Here is a 22,928-nt window from a genome sequence, read left to right on the forward strand (position 1 = left end):
GTGTTAAACAAAAAAGTATTTTTAAGTAAAAAAATCTATCAATTGACAAAAATTTATGTTCTAAAATTAATATCTCTACAAAAAGTAATGTCCAATTATTGCGCGAATAAATAAACATTTTTATAAAAAATTAAAATTTAAAAACTTATGCAAATTTAAAATTAATATAAAATAAAAAGAAATAAAAAAATTTTAGTTAAAAAAACTAGGCGAAATTTATTAATAAAATTTTTATTTTAAATATTCCAATAACGGAAGCAAATCATATGGAATAAATGCGTTCTTTAATTGTAGGCTGCATATGTGGTGGATGACTGTAAGTCCGACAAAATTCCAATATTCCATGGGAATCTATCAAAATCCATATTGTCATACTTAGCCAATGTATTACGCAATATATTATGGTATATACAGGCCAGATGCTTGCAATGACACTGAGCAATAAGATCCTTGCCACTACAATCACAATGATAAAAATGATTAAATAAATTTTAAAAAATATATTATTTTGATACAAAGTGTGTGATGAATAATATTTAATTTTGTATATTAATTATTGGATATATATGTACCTGCAATAAGAAAATGCCAGAAAAATTGTAAAATGGTTCCTATAGCACTGATATTAGATTTATCTTGTTAAGCTAATCGAATGCTGCGATGATAACTAGCCATTGCCCAACCCATGCTCACAAGTAAACTGATAATGCTACCTGCTTGATGTACAACTGAAAAAAATATAGAAGCTAATTAAGAAAATTATTAAAAATATATGCATACTCATACATAGGCATTTATATAATTGAAATATTATTGAAATAATAGCAAAATATCTGATTTTGTATCACAGACTGTAAACTTGCACATAAATTATTATGACAATAAATTTGCAAATAATAACATTAAAATTGAATGTAAAAATTGAAATTGAAAATTGAAAATATCTAACCCCGCACGCTGTCAATATAGCGGAGGGCAACTATCGCCGTCTGTTGTAAAACGTGCGAGATGGACATTTCCAATACATGCATCTATTCATGTGTTGTGTACGTGTGATATATGTGTGCGCATGTGTTGTATACGTGTGAATACGTGTAGCGCGATACTACTATGTTTGCGTGGTCGATGATGATAATAATGATGACGGGGACGTTTCTTAAAAGAAATTTTTCATATTTCGACTTTGCAATTATATATCTCTGCTTACAAATCACGTAGAGCAGAAATAAAGACACTTTTATTATATAATTCAAACTCAATCTATCGATTAAGTCTAGTATAAACTCGATTGCTTCAGCCGTTATTGAGAATTCGAAATATTATAAAGACTCAAATGTCCGACTCGCGTTAAGATACACGGTGTCTCGGCTACGCCCTTAACTGGTCGCGAGACACTACCGTGTCTCTTGATAGTCGATAACGACGTGTTATTAAACAATATATATATTATTTGACTATCATACAGGATGTCTGGCATAAGGTGTCACACCGAAAATGTACAAGTAAATTTTGTTATTTAGAGACAATTTTTCCTCAGCAAAAATAGAAGCATTAATAATTTTCGAGTTATAAGCGATTGAAAATAAAGGGTTTTTCGCAATGTGAAAATAAAATATTAATAAAACCACATTCTCCAATTAATTTTAAGTAGAGGTTACTTTAATAAAATTTTAATTTAAAGCTCAGTTATAAAGATACATGATGGTAAAAATTGGGAACATCCAAAAAATGATGGCCTCCCTCGACATTTTTGCTGAGGAAAAATCATCTTCAAATAACGAGACCTACTTGTATATTTTCGGAGTGACACTTTACGTCAGACACCCTGCATAGATGTTTTCTTCTCTGCCTCCCGTGATATTCGCAATCAGTATTAATGAGTAAAAATATATATTAGCTATATATGCATCTTAGATGAAAAAAGTATAATATTATCTTTACTAAATTATCTAGAATAATTTTCAGATAAATAAAAATATTAATATCTCTATTTTTATATCCCTATTATAATTTACATTTTTTTTAAATAACTGTGTTTACATAAGTAGTCTTAAAAATTATTATCTAAAAAATTATATCTAGATTGCCATATAATTTTATCCTTTATCTAGATATATTTAAAACAAAATCATCTTCATCTTATCTTAGAATTTATAGCTAATTTTAAAATCATCTAAGCACAACACTGTTCGCAATGATAAAAAAGTTCGATATTTGAAGTATCACAAATAAAACATATGTATATAAAAGTAAAATATATAATTACAGTTGATTTCTCTCTCTCTTCCATGCTCTTTAATTTTCGATACTTAATTCTCTTTATTATTTTGAAAAGGCAGATATTATATGATGTACAAGAAAAGCGCATAGTTTAATTAAAAATGGCGTGTTAATCGATTGTAAATGCCCCACTTTGCTTCGATACGCGCTTTAACGAACCATTTGTTATCGGGTATCTTTCGAAGATTTGTGCGTTTTTCTAGCGAAGCGGAGATTCTTTCAAACTAAGCGGATAATATCAAAAGTTTACGAAATTTGCGAGCGAAAAGGTTCTGGAGATAAGGTTCTGAAGATGCCTACTTAACTTCCATCTCCTTTGTGTTCCTTTCTCCCTTACTCTCTGTTCTCGATAGTATCTACCTAATTTCCCCTTCTTGTTCTATCCTATTAGCTAAAGCTGATCATTAATGGAAGTCGATTGGCTTAAAAAAGTAATCAAAGCGAAAGCAAGCGGCTTTGTAAATACTCGCGACTAACGATTTAAATCGCAGCGATTACTGAGGAATATCGAACGTGAGCAAAACAGTTGTGAATAATTTCAAATCTCATTAAAATCTTATTTATTTCTATTTTGATGTTTAAATAACTGTTTAACTGTAAATATTATATACATTATAAAAATAACCATCTCATATATTATATTATTATTATATTTCATACACATAATTTTCATGCGCTTTTCCCTTAAGTTGCTTCCGATCTGAAAAAGGTATCAAATGTGCATTCAACCGATTACGCGATATATTTTCCATTACGCGAAAAAATCAAATAAATCAGTGAGATTCCAATCGTCGCAAATACGTGGAAATATTTAAATGACCACTCGAGGTGTTGCAGTCTCGATAAAATGTTTCAAACGGTTTGAATAATATACTGAATTCTCTCTCTCTCTCTCTCTTCGTTGGTCGGCGATTCGAAATTTTAATCTCGCCCGGCGGTGGTGCGACTGCCGAGTAAGATTAACTCTGTTTTTCACTTTCACCGAATTAAAATCCATTTTCATAAGCGTTCGCGCGCGGCCGCCGCATTCGGTGCGACGCTTTAACTCACAGCAAAACAACGGGACCGTAACTTTTGATTAAGACGACCGAGGAATTAAAGCCCTTCCCGTCCCGGTAAGAGAAGAAAAAAAAACACGAAGCGGGCGCGAAAGAAAGGAGAAAAGGAGGAAAGGCGAGAAAATTTATGCGCATTTACGTGAAAACAGCACCGTTTCCGGTGGTTGCGCGCGCAAAAAAGGGCGGCGGAAAAAGAGAGGAAAATCGTGTGTAAAGAGAAGTGCAATTCTAATCGCCTCTTCTTTCGCACGATGGTCGCCGCTTTTTGAAGAACAAAGGACAGACCTGGAGCTTTCTTCTCTCTCAATCTGACGAAAAGAGACTTCGGGCTCGATCAATGAATAACTTTACAAATGCGCGCCGTTCTGTCGTCGCGATGCAACGAAAAGATTAAAATGAAAGATAAACGCTGAACAAAATTGTGTACACGAATATCTAGTAATGGCTTGAATCAAAGATAAAAGATCCGATAAAATATATCCAGTCTTAGTCGTTTATTTCTTCGAATGTCAGTGACAAATATTAATTAACTTTGATGCTACTGATTGGACTAAATCAGCCGTTTATATCGATTTTTGATATATGTATAGTAATAATTTTTTTTAATCTGCATGTTGCGAGACGTGAAAATATCTCGAGTATATAAAAATTGCAAGCCTCGGTGTCCTTTCGAAGTAATATTTATTCTTAAACATAATTCCTATTTGTTTAAATTAAAATCAAAGTAGTGCCTTGAATTTGTATACCATAATGTCCTAAGCGATTTATCCCTTGGATTAATACTGTCTTTGATGCTGCAACACAGTGTGGTTAAAGCGTCATCTCCGCACAGCTTTTCTTGTCGGTAATTGCTACTTAATGCTTAATTGTCATTTAACTCCGAGACTTAAAAGACTCTTAATACTCACGTCAGTTATCTTGGATTATAATTTCAGAGACCGAGAAGATTTCAAGAAAATATAATGAAAACTTCATTTTATACTAAAATTAAAAGCTGGAAATAGAATGATGAGTAAACAACAATTAAATAATGCAAATAGAGTAACGAGAAAATATAACATTGTATAATTAAATTTTGCATTAAAATAAATGATTTCCTTGCAAAATATTTTATCATATTATCATATTTTCTAGAGCTCTGTAGAAAAACTTGTTTGATAATAATTAATAATAATAATAATTAACAAGCTAAAATAAAATATACGACGAAAAAATGTTTTGCAAATTCAGATGCGATGCTCTTACGTGTCATTTTAATTAATATAATGTTCAACGTTTTTCTTTGAATTAAATTGTATTAAAAAAATATGTAAATAATTCCTATTCCATTTCTCATACATTTTTAACGGACAAATTACGGAAGAGTCGCGATTTAATTTCGGAACGGACTGCATCGCGGATGTATCTTTACAAGATGAAGACGACTTAACGGATTTCACCCTGCCTTTACGTACGTAGCGGAAGCGATTACATCCGCCGGATTACCGTAACACGCGACTATAACGTTCCGTCGCGGGTTCCTCAGAATATCCTTCTGGCGAATTTGTCTTTTAGGGTAAGTGCCCTAGTCTTAAGATCGAGATTCCGTGGGGTTACCTATGTACTCACGTCGGGAGGAGTTGCGGGCACGAGTCCTACCACGAGCAAATCCGCCAGGTTCAAATTTCATTAAGCCGTAATCCGCCAGGATCTCTCGCTCTTCGACTGTACACGGTAATTTAGCAGATTAAGCGATGCGCCGTACGTCCACGAGATAACGCGTACGAAAAGCCACGCTCTCCACCATTCCGTAATGTTAACCCCCCACCCTCATAAGAAAATGGAAGAAAGAACTCTGAAGACGCAAGTTACGCGAAGCTTCACTCGAGAACTTCTCATCATGTTCGTTTAAAGTTTGATCGCGGTGTCCAGCAAAGAAAAAAAAGTTCTATTCCAAGAAATGTGATATTTCTGACGCTGAACGTCGAAATTATATAAATTTCAAGTTTAATATTATTTAACTCGAATTTTGTATATGAAAATGGAGTGATTTTAATTTTTTCAAGATATCTCTTCGTCCAAATTTTAACGCGATTAGTTTGATGAATTAAAAATATATTTAGGTAAAATTTACATCCATACATATGTATAATTTTTTAATGGGCAAATTAAGTATTGCTATATTTGCAGATATGTTTTGCTGACATGCAATTAAACCAGAAGAAAATATTCTCGTTCACTTAAATTCAAATAGACTCGACTCTTTTGTTGAATATTTCATTTCGAACTATACCTATTGTTAGAATGAAGATGGAATCGTGCATTAATTGCGATCAGCATTTATTCCGCAATGGGATCCAGATAATCTACTTTTACCCATACAATTAGTTTATCCGACGTAAAACAAACATTCTCCTTTATCATTAATTATCCGCTTGGCAATCTCATCGACCACTACGATCAAACAATCGATTCAACGTGATCAAACAAGGCAACGGAATTATTCGGCACATTGAAATCATCCTAAATATTTGTATTATTCCCTGTAAGCGACTGAATATTTTCCAATCATTTATATTAGATATATCGGCAAATAAATTATGCGGTGTGTATTTTGCAAAATCGGATACTTCTCATAATGTTCATAACTGTAAAATTGTCTTAAATAATTGAAAATCGTGGAAATTTATAATTAAATTTTTTGTTATATATTTTTGCTTCATCTTTTTATTCTACATAATATCTTTTTGACCACAAAAATATTTTCTTAAATCTTTTCTGTTGTCAAATGTTCTTAAATGGAACATTATTGAAACAGATAAGAAAATGAACATATCTAATCATAAAAATCTCTCTCTTTCTTATTTCTATCATTATTTATTATTCAAATTTAAAAAACCTCACTGTTTTAATTATGTAATTTTAATTGCTGCGAAGGAGAAACAAATAAATTTCTATTACCCCGAAAATATTCCTAAAGATCCATAATTTTTTTTTTTTTTAATTTACATTACAAAAGCGATTATAAAATAGCTGATACTTCTGTCAAGATATGATTTCATTTGCTTTATACTTTTGCATTGATTTTTTGCCAAATATCCTAAATATAAGAATCTGTCACGTGTCGTGTTTCGTCGCGTCAGACAAGATTCAAACACTTCGTGTCATCATTATGGTACAGAACCATGACACAATTAAAAACTCGTACACCTTCCTCATGCAATCGAATGGACCAGCAGCCTTTGATAAGCCAGTTAAGGACCGTGTCTCTGATCAAGCATAGTCAACTCCGATCGAAATACGGATCACGTGTGTCCGCTGACGGCAAATCTGGTCCCTTGTATCGAGGCGCATTTGCCGCTGGTATACACGATGCCTAAATACGGAGCGTACTTGCTTGATTACTCCTTTGATCCTCTCCGCCATGTTCCTCTCATTAAGCTGCGCCGTGTTAAGATCCCGCCGTATCCTGGCGAGCGAATTTATCGTCGCGAAATGCATTTCCGCATCGAGCAAAGCCTGTGGCTTAAATTTCATTATAGCGATTACGCGCGACGGACCATAATGCATCATGAATAAAGCCGATGTCGCATCGTGCACAGAATAGCGATATCTTCCCTGTACGCGAAACACTCGTTATATAGATATAGCTTCCTTCTCCGTATCGATATATTAATAATTTTAGATCTACTTCCTTCTATATACTGTCTCTTGAATACAGAAATATTTTCGAGATAATTTCTGATTAGAAAGATAAATCGTAATGTTATTTCTTGAACTTTCCTCTCGATTAAATTTTAATTTTTCAGAATTTTTATTTTATAAGAGTTTAATTGTCAAGAAAGAAAGAGAAAGTGCGAGAGAGATAGATATTATTCAATATTGAATATTCAAAAGTTGCAACAGATGTCGACCACTCACGAAATTTTCTCCGAGAGAAAAAAGTCTATTCAAATTAATTAAAGCATCCGTACAACAGTCTTGCCATGAACATTTTATACAATACTTAATTAATTGGTTAACTATATATATATATATATATATATATATATATATATATATATATGATATTTCATTATAGAACTTTGCGAACTTTGTTTAAATTGTAATTATGTCACACAGTGCTACGTAACTATCTGCATCGAGTGAATCAAACCCGAGGCAGTTCTCGTAATGTCTGTCGGGTACGCCTGTCCTTCGTTATTTAGTTCCGAGGGAATTTAGTGGACCAAGTGATATTACCAACTCCGGGATTATTTAGAAGCCTGCGACCGCAAGATCCCACAAATTCTGGCGCACAAGGTGCGAGCGCAATACACTGCACACTCGCTACTGTACTACAGATGGCGTATTTACGAATATACATATATGTATCACAGAGAAATCGACATATTCGCCGGATATGACATCTCCCGATACCCGTACTATTTTCCCAGTTCTATATCCCGTATCGCCCTACTGATTAATATTTCTTTCTCTTTCCCTCTAATCGTGTTAGTATCAGCTCTTTGAAATGATAATCTTGACTGAAAATTTAATAATGCACTTCCGATTTTACGATATTATGCATCGAACAAAAATATATGTGCGTTAAAAAATTCAAAGCGTATATCTTTAACATACACATTGCACATACAAAGACCGGATGCGGCAATATATATTTCTGTAGCTCTGCCATTCACTTGTGAATGACATCGCAGTTATTATTGGCTCGCACAATGTCTTTCATTATTATCTGATATCACGTTTTTCATAGCGAAAAAAAATAGAAAGAACAGACGTACCAGTTTAATTAAAAATTATTAATACCAGATTTCTCTCGCATAAAATATAATCCCCGCATTATAAATATTAAGAGAAACGTGACGCTGCATGTAATTAAAATTGAACATTTAAGTGCTTGAGAAGGTAGAAGACAAGTTTTCCTTCACGTTCATTGAAAAATATTATGACATTGTTAACGCTCAGGGGAGAATATTTTATTTCCAACTAGTATACTTTAAAGAGAGCAAATACATTTACGTGATCCTTTAGAGAAATTCTACCTCAAAGAAAATATGTATAATTATATTCCTCAGGCGCAAAATGTCAGAAGTGTTTAAGATTTGTTCAATTCGTCAAAGAAGATCGCGTTGCCCAAGTTTTGCGCAAACCTTTCTCGAAACTCTCGCACCAAGAAGCGATTCGTTCGCCAAGCGAACATCTGAGCAAAAATACGCGTGCGCGATGTTATTCCATCTCTACTTAGAGTTTCGCGGTGTTTTCATGCAAAGAGAAATGCGAAATACACGCCTGGCATCGCAGCACCTGGACAAACTCCGGTTAAGGGAAGACGAGGGGATGGAGAGATCGTCAATATAGTGTTTCCTCGGGACGGTGTCTCGTGAACTAGAAATCCATGTCTATTCACCCGTGAGGCGATATCGAAGACGTATCACTCGCGATTTCTTCGCTCTTTCCCACCCTACGCGAAATTCTCTCTCTCTCTACCTTCGTCTCTTTCCTGTAACTCGAGGAAAATCAACGACGGCAGGGATGAATAGAGTACATGACAGAACACGGGATATCGTTGCACTTCCGATAAAACGCGCCGCCGACCGGAAAATATTTCATAACAGGCGCACGATCGTGCTCTCCCTCACGGATACTCGTACATGGAATTCGAGAAGCAGAGAAGATAGAAAAACGTTCCTTTCCCTTCCCCAAGTTTACCGTAAAAATCGATTTCGAATCGATATCGAGGCGTCTCGTTAAAATTATGATCGGGAACATCGGACACAATTCGTCAATCCGCCATCTCTCAATGCGGAGCAACAAGTGCTGGTGACACGAGTACTAAGAGATTAAATGTATATATGGAACGCTTGCGGAGTATATACGAATCTTTCTGCCTTTCGATCATCTGGTGTTGTCGAGGAATAGCAGATTCACCCTATAAAGTTGTTCGAGACGCACGAATTCCGAAATATAGATCATATATAGAGGGTGTCCCAGAACTGGCGGAAGTTTTTAATGGTAGATTCCTGGTCATTTGAAGACGATTTTATTATGTATCTTTATAATTAAACCTTATATTAAAATTCTATTAAAGCAAACTCTACCTAAAATTGATTGAAGAATGTAGTTCTGTTAATGTTTCATTTCCACAAGGCTTACTGTTAGTTTTCAAACCTTTATTTTCGACTGCTTATAATTTTCAAATTATTGGTGTCTCGACATTTTTGCTGAGGAAAAATATCCGAATGATACCAGGAATCTGCTATTAAAAACTTTTCCGTCAGTTCTGGGACACCCTGTATACACATATACACATGCACATGTTATATACAGATAAGCATGTTCCGGAAGTAGACACAAAGATGCGCGATGTCGATCTTCCTCGCGCGTTCACCCAAAAGCTTCTCCCGAAGGGAGAGACTTTTGTCACGACACGAAGAGGCGGATCGGAAACATATCGAAGTCAGTGTTTTATATTTTGTTCCCTTTTATTTATACGGAACGTACACAACATCGCGCGCAGCACTATATCGTCGAATAATACATGGATAGACCATCGAAAGTTCAACGAACCGTACCGACGTCGCGTCGATAAACAATTTCGGCAACTTTGTGCAAAACTCGCTCTCGCACCAGTTGTATCTGGTATGCGCGTTTGTGTATCTTTTTTATTGCAATGCAAACGAAGCGCGCGATAGTTAGAAGTTTCCCAAAACAACACGATTGCACTTCGAAAAATAAGCGGGTCGATCTAGTCTCGCTTGACGGTGCATTTAAATGCAGATATTTTTTAGTATTTATAATGGCTGCACAGTGAATTCTCTCTATACGTTGAATGTAAATATATATTTTTCAGATAATTACAGCGCTATATATGCAGTCTGTACGCTTAGAAGCTCCTTCCTAATATAGAATATATATTAAACTTCCCGGAAATTGTATATATACTCATACACTATACGTCGGCGCTCGCGTCAAACTATTCATCGCCATTAATTAACTTTAATTGAGTACGTTTATATGAAGATTAATTTCGTAACAGAATTTTGTTTCAGAAAACTTTAGCAACAAAATTGTATAGCATTACATGTAACATGTTTTATGTTTTTCATTTTTCATTTCAAATTAATGTTTATTGTTTAAATATAATTTAACAGAAATACCTATTATTTTACGAGATATGCAAGAACATAGATATATATTTTACTTTACTTTAAAAATCTGTTTTTGCTCGTCCATGTCATGCGCTTGTGCGCGTATTGTATATATTTTTCACATATAAAATATAATAAATTGTTAAAAGTTCGGCTAAAAATACTAACAATAAATAACGAGTTACTGTCGTTCGATCACGCGATATCGCGAACTTTTTTGATTCAATCCTTTAACAGTGCTCTGTTACAGTAAAAAAGAATATATTTCCTAGTATAAATATAAAACAATAAACTTGCCGATCGGATGCATTTTTTTATAAAGTATTATTAAAGTGAACAGGCTTGGGCGTATAAATGCACCGCGAGTGATCAAGTTAAAATTTTGTGGAAGCTTTCGCGAGCTATACTCGCGCGAACGAGTAAAAGGATTATTAACGCGAGTATAGAGAACTGGAGCTTTTCCTGTCCTCGAAAGTTCCTCAACACGCCTCGTTGAACTTCCGACTTTCGATAACATTGTACATTTTCGCAATTTCTCGTTGCAAGTTCAAACGACACATTACTTTTTCTCTCTTCAACATTTTTTCGATATATGTAGATGAGGTGTGTGTGAAGTTGGCGTATCATTTTGCACTAAGCAATTTTTTCGCTTTAACGAGCAGAACTATGTGTTTTACCTACCAGGAACTCTAGAACTATTAAAAAGGAAGTCAGAACTCTCAAAATATAATGAGTTTCCGCAAAATGATACGCCAACTTCACATCACACACACGTAGATGAGTCATGCATATGTGTAACGACAAATTTATTCGGATTTTGTAATTTTTTTCTGAATGGTAAAATTTCAAATTGCGAGAAAGATGATGTAATGGATTAAATCGTAATGAGAAGGAGAAATTGTAAAAATGACATTAGAATCACGGTATTCTTTGTAGCTATTCATTTACCCATATGTAATGGCAAACTCATCGATAAATCTGTCATACGTGAACAATGAGTACACCTATATCTGCATAATGCATGATTAATCATGCAAGACTAATTCGGTTTAGCTGATTACTTATTTAACGGAAAAGACCGTTTCTCGAGCTTGCATATTTGTATAGAATACATAATTGTTCGCTCATTAAAGTTTAAAAAGTTTTTTAATAATAAATTAATATTTTAAAATTAACACATCACAGTACCTTAATTCTGAAATTGTATTATACATTATACATATATTCGGTATTAAATAAAAAAGTAGCAAAAAGATATTAATAATCTACGCGGGTAAAAAAACGTTTACATAAAAAAATGAAAAACAATTTTATGAAAAATATCCAATAAGCCGTTTTTACTGAATATATTTTTCACAAAATTAAAATTTTTCGCGATTGCAATATTTCTCTTTTTTAATATTTACAGAAAGCTTACAAAAATATGATGCTAAATAATATTGCGATAATATAAAGGTAACCAATAAAATTTATATTTCGATTTATGCAAGCATTAAAAAATAAAAAAAAGATTATTCCCACGTATTTAGTATTGAAAAATATAAAACGGATTCAATATTCATGCAATGTATACTATTGTATGTCGTAATCATAAAATAAATATCAATAATTTAATAACTTATTGATACGATTAACGCAATAAAAAATTCAAGTTAGAGACAAAAATGTAAATATGTTTATTATTATTTTAAAAAACTTATTCAATTTTTTTGATTCGCAGCTACCTATGATATTTAATCGGCAATGCATTGCGTGCTGTCATCAATAAAATATCACTGTGTTAGACGAGTCTTGAAGGCTTTAATTCTCAGTAATTGCTCAATCCTACGACGTGACATCATGCATACATCTGACGTGTCCTATGAAATCTTTTCTTTATTCGATAAAATCTAGCGATACATTATAACTCTATGTAATATCGCAGAAAATGCGTCTATCGTTGCACGGCAACTTTCTACAATTCGCATCGCTTCTCGATTCATGCAAACGTTGCTCTCGCGACTCGATAGAGTTTTATCTCATAAAGCGCCTTAGGTCTCGCAATTTTGCAAGTTGAGCGAAAAAATTGTGTCGCATTTATCGTCACATTCACTTAGAATAGAAAGTATCCTGATAAAGTTACTCGTCGTAAAAATGTATAATGAATGAAATAATATCATAGAAAAAAATATGTCATCAGAGCACAAGAATTTAAGTCGCGTTGTATAAAATATTCTTCGTTGCATAAAATATTCTTTACAGCTAACGTTCTTGTCAGTCTAATAATTTTTCTAAAATATTGATACACACGCGATAAATTTATTTTCAAACGCACGTAATTAAAATAAGTATAAAAATCATCTCCGCAATTGGATAAAAGAAAAACGCGCGTACAAAAGAGACATCAGATAAATTGTCTCGAGAAATTCTTTACAAACAGTGCTTGAAGTGTAATATGGAGAAAGATAGCTAATTTCTAAATATCAGATCTAATCGTTATTGATGCAATCGCCGTCGCAGGGGACGGCGATGCAGAATGCAACATTATCATGCAGGTGAGATATCGAGCCTTATCGGGACGTGCGCTAAAGAAGAGTATCGCGGCGTATCATCCCGTGTTTCTTATCGCATCGCATCGCGAACGTCGCGTAGATGCGGACACTCTGTCGGTCCTCTGCATCAGCAGAACAGGTGAAACAAGGGAAAGGGAAATATCAGCGTCGAAAACGCATATTCTCGCGTCTCCTCCTCGCCAGAAATTTCGTGAGTTTCCTGTTTTCAGCGATCGCGCATATAAGTGTAACGCGCGCAAGGGAACACACATCGAGATAACGCGGGTATCATAAGGTCGGAAACTGTGCTATTCCCTCGGCTATATCGCCTTTCATTATGCGCAACCTGACGCAGAAATGCCCACGACGGTGAATAACCGTTCTCAACAAAAGAATGAGACCGAAAATTCATACGGGCAAACGATTTTTCTCTCGAGCGCATTTGCGATCGAGATGAATCGCGGGCGAGAGATTATTTGACAAGTAGAAAAATGCCCGAATCTACGATTCATATTTTTGCGTCGCCCTACATTCGATATTTCACAAATTGTGATTCGTATACAAGATAAATAAATAAAATTGGGAATTAGACACGACAATGTGTGTACCGCTAAATGGAAATGGGTTTATGTAAATCGTAAATAATGCGAACGATAGATGGTAGAATATTTACAAATTAGTAGTATCTCGCGCGTTTAAAACGACTAATGTGAGTAAATAGCAATAACGCTTTATTCGAATTTTACTTCGGTCAGTTGGTTTAAATGGAATTTTTAACTGTCATTTCTAGGAGATTAAGTACTGGTGTTTATAGCTTGGGCTCGTATTTCCCTCCGCTAATTCAGTTTATGCATGAAAATCCACGTGTATATATATATACATAGCTGTTAATTTTCGCTAATTGGAATATCATTACACCAAAATAATGTAAATTAATGTCTAATAAATTCGTAGTGTAAATTGAAAAAAATCCAATGGAAAACATTCAGAATATTTGCAATTAGTTCTGATGAAAATAATACGATAGAGCAAATTATTTATTTATATGTTAAGGTGTATTAATAAATGCAATGTTTCAATAACATACGCGACCTTTTCAAGAGGAATCGCAATTCAATGCAAAAAGAGTATTGTTAAAAAAATCGTGTTACATGTAACATAAGAATAATATATTAATTACTAATATTTTTAATTATTATATTATTTTTCTATCACGTATAAATTCTTTTTTTGTGTCACATCGTAAGTGTCACATCGTAAATAAATAAAAGTAGGTATCATCAAATGAATGAGACGCATTCCGAGATGCGTATACCCGAAACAATACTCTCTTCTTACGGAATCCATTGCTCCCTACATCATCAAAGAAATTTCATGGATCGGATGATCCCACACTGGAGCACGAATAGAAACGAAATCTCCTGCATTGCGCAAACGGAATCCGCAGAGCGGCGCGTTCTTAACAGAGGTGTGTTTAAAAAGCGAGAGTCGATCTTAATGAGGCGAGTTACGTGTCTATCCCAGGCCTAATAACGCGATATCTCCGTGTGTTCTATGATGCAAAGAACACACACAACATTCACAGCGTGTCCCACTCTTGTACCCTACATTCGCCCGTTACGTCACACGTCGCATTGTGAAAAATTACCATAAAACCCGGTATGGTATAATTTAATTTAGCCGCGCCTAAGAGCTCGCATGACTCGCAATAAGTATATATATATATGCATAATAGCAGCATAACACGTATACGTACAAACCGTTGCAAACAGTTAGCAAATTGTATAACGGGAAAACTGTATGTGTTGCGCGAGCATAGTGTACGAGTGGACCGAGGGGATCAGGAAAGAGAGAGATGATAGACATAACTGTGAAATTTTATCGCGCCAAACACAATATAGATTTCAATCAATGCGCCGCAAAACGGGAGCGTTTATTTGATAAGAGTAATTGATAATGTGTATGCGCGTTCTGCTGAAAGTAAATCCGAATACCCCTGTTTTGCTCGATATTTTCAGTTACTATATGACTCGCGAATTTCATTGATAACGGTAAATGTTGTGTGTATCAAATGTATTTCCGTTACATCTTTCGAAAAGAGCGAAACCGGAATTAACGTCACACATCATGCGCTACGCGCATGCGGTTGATCATGAAATATTCGGACCGTTAATCGATTGATGAAATTGTCGAATGTGACTTTAGCGTCTGCTAAATGGCTCCATTTTACACGCGCATTATTTTCAGAATTAATCTTTTTTTCTTCCATCACACATCAATTTATACCGTTGTACTTTTCCACGACATAAGATAGTATAATTAAACAAATAAATAATTAATTTATACGAATATAGGATTCCAGCGTAAGAAGAAAAATAAATAAATCGCAAAATGCATAATTCATGTTTTAAAAGTTCAAGGTGTTCGCATTCGCGAAATAATACGCGAGCCACGGATTTAAATGTCTACAAAGGTCTTTCTCGACAATTCACTGCAGCACAAAATGTGCGCTGTAACTGAATAAAAGAAAATCAAATTAAATTCTGTTACACTGTTTGTGCGAGACTGAATAAGTGGAGTTAAACCTTTATTCAATGTATAAAAGCGAACGACAGGGCGCATCGACGATTACCAATAAAAACTGAGAGAGAATAGTGTATATATATATATATATATGCGTTACATCGCGGTTGTATACAATTGTTTTACAGCTCGGCTTTCCACGGCACGATTTATATCGCCGTTGGCTTTCGCGCGACTGCTGTTTTACCGCGGCTACGTCACCGGAAGCGGTTTTTTTTACACCAGAAGAGGCCGGAATAACGTCGGGCCGTTATTTTCCTGACGAGGAAAAACAGTCGTAAACGTGCTGCTATCTTCGATTGCGCGCACAATCCTAGATATTAATCCGATAGCTGCGAGTTTTACCAACATGTAAAAAAGTCGCGACCATCACGAGAAAGTTACCATTTCCGAGAAATTCTTGCACTTCAATTAAAAAGAGTTAGAAATTTATTTGATTAAAGTACAACAACATAAATTAATCAATTTACTAATACGAAAAAAACGAGTTTCAGGCGACAAGAAAATTTATTATCGGTATTAATCTGATATAAGATGCGACTTGTCATTTATTCATTCGTTTACAAACTTTGTACAAGTTTTTGCACGACTGTACGGAGAGAATTTTTTCTTCCAATTTACCCTGAAAATCATGGTAATCGTGGGACAATATGATATTGAAAGATTTTTATAAAAGTTCCTCTGATTAATATTTACCACAATAAAAAATATTAATAGGTATGTATAATAATACACAGTAAAATTAATCAAACTTATTTTATATTTTTGTTGTGGTAAATATTAATCAGAGAAACTCGTATAAAATTTTTTCCCACGATCGTTATATGATTTTCAGGGCAAATTTTAAGAGAATATTCTCTCTCGAAAATTAGAAAATTATTATTCGTTTGATTAAGATAAGTTAATTTGGAAGAACGTTAGAATGTGTGTGAGATATTTTTTTTTCGCGCAAAATCCGGAAGAGAAATTTATTCGATCCGCGGGGAATTTCGAAGCTTCAAAGTTGTGGCAGCTCCATGATATGATCCGCGATACGTGCGCGACACGTGTAACTGTATTTCCTTATAGGGAGAATAAAAATCGACACGATACGATCGTCGTCCGATCGTTTCTACAGTCGTCGCGAGGCTTTTACGACGCTTGTATACGAGCTCCCGTCACCACTATCCCCCTTCTCTTTCTCACCATTCATTAAATTCTATTACTCTCATGCCTTTTTCACTCTCGTTTCACAACGCAACAGCAGCGCCTTCGAATCCCAAACGTCCAACTTTTAAAGACGAGGCAATTCGTCTTTAGCGCTCGGCGAAATAAGCAAAGTGTTTACACAGAGCAACCCCGATGCGAAAGTCACCGCACGACTGATCGTTGATCTCCTTTCTGTTAACGGTACGCAGATTTTTACGAGAGAACTCCGCGCGACGACGTACATCTCGACAACATTGACAGGCGCGTAATTGCACGTTATCAGCGCTGACCTTTATTGACATGATTTTAATTGCGTCCTAACTCGCAACATACTATGCACCTAGATATCGCGTAGCAAAAATATGGATTAATATATAATACCTTTTGACTTTCTCTCTTTGAAAAATTTAGAAAAAAATATTTCGAATTAATAAACATATCCTGAACACGGAGACAATTTTCTCTTCAAATTTATCCTGAAAATCATGGTAATCGTGGTATATTGGAAGAATTTTATAAAAGTTTCTCTGACTAATAATTATCACAATAAAAAATAGTAATACAGTAGAAATATTTTTATTCCCATAACTCTTATATAATTCTTCCAATATCATATTGTCCCACGATTACCATGATTTTCAGGATAAATTCTAAAAATAAAATAATTCCGTATTCGTATTTATCTCGACAGTAAAATTGATCAGGAAATTTATCCGGAATACGTACGTTCTTGCATTATTCTGACTTTCGAGTATGAGAACCTATTGATTCACGATTAATGCAAAACAATAGATTATTAACATCTAAATATAATTTGAGTATTTGCAACTTTATATCCGCGCACACGCGTTACTTTCGTCATCCAGCTATAAAATACAGCCTCCTCCGTTTATAGCTTCGTATATCCTTCTTCTCCCTGCTCTATAACGCATTTCTAGTCCACATCCAGGCATGAACAGCTCGGCTTATTGGGCGAGCAGAATACGGTAAGCGGCATCGTCGACACGAAGGTTGTGCGAGCGAATATACCTGCCGTGGATGCACGTGCCAACTCGTGAGGATACATGCCGGTATTACGCTTCTATATGTGTGTGTGTATTCACGTGCATCACACATACGAGAGATGTATATGCGATATACTACGCGTTGATATATGGCAGCGCACCGAATGCACCACATATATAGAGAACCGTATGTACGTACACATGGTGTTGGGCAGCCGCCGTGGTTAGGACTGTGCACGACGTGCGTGACAGGAGCATCTATGTATGTACGACCGCGCAATGCATATACAAACACGTACGGAGTGCACCAAAAATGATTCACGTACATACAACACGTATATACATGCAACAATCGTAAACGTGAGAAACTTTGTTACTTAATACGAAAAAAAAGGGAAAAAAGAAAATATTATTCGCGCGCGAGTGTTGGGAAAAGTTATTTACTAATTTTATGTGAGTGTAGTAATATTCAAGGATAGTTTCTACGCGTCGCGTTTCTCTCTCTTTTCAAATTATAAATTCAAAATGTTTTTAATTCAATTTCACTAAAACGCCGTCCAATGTTTTCTTGACTTTTCGAAAGTTAAAAAGCAGAAATAATAAAAGTTTATTAGGCATTTACTTTTAAGTGAATTTCACTTGTAAATTAGTCCGCGATCTATATAAGAAGATATTTAATATTTAAAATTGAGCAATTTACTGTAAATGAAAGGTGCCTCTCGTTGAAGCTAAAATATATTTTACTTTATACAGTAAATTGCGTTTCGTTTAAACGCTGAGAAATTGTATAACGAGCCTAGATCTGCCATTTATCGCGTTGCCCGAAGACTTCTATGGCACAAGCGGAGACTCTCTTCGGGAGTCCCTCTTTATTCGGTCGCACGTTGCGATCCGTTAGCACATCCTCTGGGTCATCGACCATGCGGCCGCTACGCGTAGGAGATCGCGCACAGGTAGCGATGGCCCTCGACCCGATACTCTCGCTTGCAAATTTTCAAGCACAGGCGCTTGTTAAGGTCCTCCGATGTCCTCGGAATTGTTAGCATTACCGCGAGTCTCGCGCAAGAGTGCTTGAATGCCAATCTACTTGAAAGCGATGTATATATGTATACGTATAATATTATTTGCATATACTATAGTTTGTATAAAAATAAAATTGAAACCAGAGTGTCTAGCAGACTCAATGAAAAAAATTCCCTCGCTTTTTCAGATTTTCCAAGACCAGAAATTCATTTTTTCCCTGACTTTTTAGTATTATTTTGCCAAATATATCATTTACATATATATCTATATGATAAATCAATTAAATGTTAAATCATGAAATCTTTGAAATATTTTTGTCAACAAAGGTTCGGAAGTTAAAACAAAAATTTAATCAATTATTTATTTAATAAAAAGCTTCAATTATTGATACAAATGTAGAACAATGTGAGAAAATCCAGATGAATAGTAAAACTTCCAGACTTTTCCCTGACAATTCCAGATTTCTAAAATTCCCTGACAATACCCGGTTTTCCAGATTTCCCTGACCACTACAGACACCTTGTAGTTTGTATATAACTAAAATTGAAACGTAAAATTTTGACAGCAACCAGAAACTGGTTGCTTCAAAATAAAAACGTGAAACAAAAGCGTGCATTTCGTAATTAATCTTTTATACTTATACATTTTTTTCCATCCCGTAAAAGCCAAAAATGGCACTTGAAAACATAAGAAAATATAGTAATAAATTTCTTCACATTTTCCGAATCATTTACTTTCATAAATATGAAAGAAGGAATCTGCTGAATTTTATTTATGCGACGCATTATTTCAGCATCTTCAACAACGCGAACGATTTGACGCTTTGCCAGAAAATTTCTCTTGATAAAATAAATAAATTTAAATCTCTTTGCCCCGTACGTGCACAAAGCAGAGATTACGAGAATTTAGTACACGTCGATTATTCGATACGTCGCGCGAGAGTATCGGCGCCATCGCTACCAGCGCATCTCGCGTTCACGAATATCCTCCGGCGGATCCTGACCTCGCCTCGAGCTCCTCGTGGTATTCCGACTCGAGATACCTCTCCTGGAGTAGAAGAGATACTTCCAGTACGAGTGCGTGGCATGTGAATCTCACGGGAGCGCGCGTTTTATACAAGGTGTTTCCGATAAAAAAAATAGAGGAATTATTTTTTTTCAATTCTACGTTATACGGAAATAAACAAAATAATTTATTAAAATACTCGAATATTTCTAAAAGAATTTTTTTGCGTTAAAACGAAGGAAACTGTGTTTATAAACGTACATTTGTGGAATGCGCGAAAGTAACCGCGTGTCAGTTAAATAGAGATGTGAAATGTGAGAGCAACTCCTTAATTAAAATCAAAATGCTATACAATGTACGGTAAACTTGCTAATATTACAATCGATACAAGTATCATAAAACGTTCTCATATTTGAACAACACTCTGCATTAATATTTATTTAACGTGAAAAGCTTTCGTGTGTTCTGCAGAATTTAAAATTTACGTTAAAACGTCGACGATCCGAGCTAATGTGTTATTTCCGTGCTTTTACGGTGTTTACAAAAATGTGTCATGCTTTTGCGGACAATTCTTGAATCATCCGATTGATGTAACTTTTTTTTTCAAAGCACCCCGTACGTGGCGTAAATACCGAGGGAAATCCTCCAATGTAAAGTTCTGTCGGATCTCCCAGTCGACCGTATGATAAATCACTTTCCGGACACTCATATATCTGTATACCGGTATAGTTTCGGATTCCTATCTATCATATCCAATTGAAAACAACAGCGTGCGTTTCGTTACGAGATCTGCGTGAGTCCGTGCATTTTTTTTTCCGACGTCGCACGCAAGTTATTTTCCGCGGGGAATGCAATCATGGGTCATGTGACTTTGGTCGATTAGCCGCATGCAATTAGAATTAGAGAATCAGACTTCGCAACGTGGGAAACTTTTGCCTTGCAAATTCGAGCGCATTATTGAATTCGAAGCGCGAATACGTGTTTAACATTGCGATTTAATCGGACAAGTACGTGCCGCGATTTGAATATCGAATTTAATTTTTCGACTCGTCGATACAACCCCGTATAATTCTCCGCGTTGGGAATTCGTCGTTCGATAGTCATTGCACGACAAAAATCGCGGAAGAATTTGTACCTGAGGAAGTCGGAAGACACGTTACGCACGTACGCAATAAACGCGCCTCGCGTCTGCTGTATTTCCGTCTATAAAGGTGAAGCGACATACCGGAATAACGGTTTAAGCTAACGTTGCCTACATGGTATATCATCGAGATCCCAGGACCGGCTCTAGTCAGAGACAGTCGAGGACGGTCTAATTCGGCCTTCGATTGAACATTAATGTTCTAGAAATTTCAGAAAAATTAAGTTGTTCTAAAATATTACAAATATTTGACATATGAATTATTTCAAATTGTTTTAATTGTAAAAACCCTTAATCAACTTAATTTTTGGACAGATGTAATCATCTTAATTTAATATGCTTGGTTATTAAAATATCTGGCATGTAAAATTAAAAAATTATGAAAAAATAATAATATATTAAATATATATAATATAATTTAATGTGCTATATACAATTTTTGAGTCCGTTTAAATCTTTTTTTAATCGCAGATTTAATCGATATTCGCATAATTTTTTGCTTCTATGCACAAACTGATGATACATTTTTTAAATTATAAACATATCAGCAATATAAATTACAGGATATTACAATTACGTGTTAATTCAAATCGTACATTACTTTTATATTAATTCCGTTTTAAGCGCAAAGTAATATCGATAGAACAGACCTGGAACGCGACCGCGCTTAATTTAATAACGACTATATACGGGCGCGTGAGATTGAATTTATGAAGTCGCAAACTTTCAGTTTTACGTCCTAACAAGATTACAAGTTTGCAACCTTTTCATTCCAGAAAGGCCGAAATGGCGCGAGGCGCGTCATACACTATATAGAATGCTTCTGGAAGCAAAATACTTTAATTGATTCTAATAAGAGACGCAATAATCTCTCCACGAAACTTCGTCTTTGGATATAACGCGTGCTGGTTTTATTTTGTAACGATTTCAAAATTTAACGAAAGTTATTTTCCCTGTTCTAATAAAAATGATAATGCCTGAAGTGTTCCAGAATTATCAATCTTGTAAAGCTCTTTTTTTTAACGTCAATGATATCGTGGAAACTGAGCATTTTAAATTTCTTACTTTTTTATTTTAAATTTTAATGTAAAGTAACTGAACTCAAATTAAAATTTTATTAAAGTAAAGTAATTCAAATTGCACGATAAGTAATATTGCATTATTTATAAGCGGCTTTCTAGATTAATTCGAGAGAAACAGTTCATTTATCGTCGCGGTTAAAAAAACTATTAATTCAATATATTTTTAATAAAGGAAAACTCATCGGTATCAAATTTTGCAAAGAGTAACATAATTTATTCATTTTTCGTTTCAAACTTTACATTATAGCTATTTAAATGTATGAATATGTACTTATAATAGCAGATAAAAGCTTCGATTTTGATTTTAATGGTTGACATTTAAAATGAAAAATCTGTGCGCTTCAATATTAATAAGCCTTAAAGCGCTTTTGAAAGCGCTACAAAGCATTCATGCGTAATGATCATACTTGTTATATATCGAACATACTCCAGAGATATCTATCACGCAGGCTCGTTTGTAGTTCTCCCGCATAATCACGACAATCAAGTGCCTATTTCAGCAATACAATCAAGGTGACGTATTGTTTGATTAGCCTGACAAAGACACACGAGACTAATGGACATCTTAATGGCGATTCTGCTGAACGTGTTAGGTCAAATTCATAGACGGTCCACTGCATTCAAGATAGAACAATCAAAAAATTGCAATAGCTCGTTTGAATCGATTATCGAGTTAAAAGAACAAAACAGTGGGAAATAAAAAGAATTTCTTGTAATTGAACTGAATCCAAAAATTCCAAAAGCATATATAATTCTAAAAAATCAATTTATTCTCAAAAGATTTCTCGTCATTTTTATATATTTTATCTGAATTTTCAGATAAAAATAAGAATTTAATTTCCATTCAATTTAAATGAAAAGTTTTATTTTGATTCGTCAAAAATATTAAATATTTCAAGCATA

At 34.7% G+C, this 22,928-nt stretch overlaps 1 protein-coding gene and 1 long non-coding RNA gene across 3 annotated transcripts in view; both read right to left on the reverse strand.

The window, feature by feature from the left end:
* The window catches only part of Cad87A (cadherin 87A), a 231,946-nt gene that overhangs the window by 195,535 nt on the left and 13,483 nt on the right, over positions 1–22,928 (reverse strand). The window lies entirely within an intron of this gene.
* LOC146722159 (uncharacterized) lies at positions 217–1,355 on the reverse strand. 2 transcript variants are annotated; one of them, XR_014925301.1, is made up of 3 exons: positions 1,208–1,355; positions 573–728; positions 217–456 (listed from the first exon to the last, which is right to left on the reverse strand). It is a non-coding gene; the product is annotated as an uncharacterized LOC146722159 (long non-coding RNA). The 2 variants fall into 2 exon arrangements; XR_014925300.1 differs by lacking the exon at positions 1,208–1,355 and adding an exon at positions 950–1,029.

The sequence above is a fragment of the Nylanderia fulva genome, unplaced genomic scaffold, assembly GCF_048542155.1.
Source record: "Nylanderia fulva isolate GAGA-0341 unplaced genomic scaffold, ASM4854215v1 Scaffold36, whole genome shotgun sequence".
Lineage (NCBI taxonomy): Eukaryota > Metazoa > Arthropoda > Insecta > Hymenoptera > Formicidae > Nylanderia > Nylanderia fulva.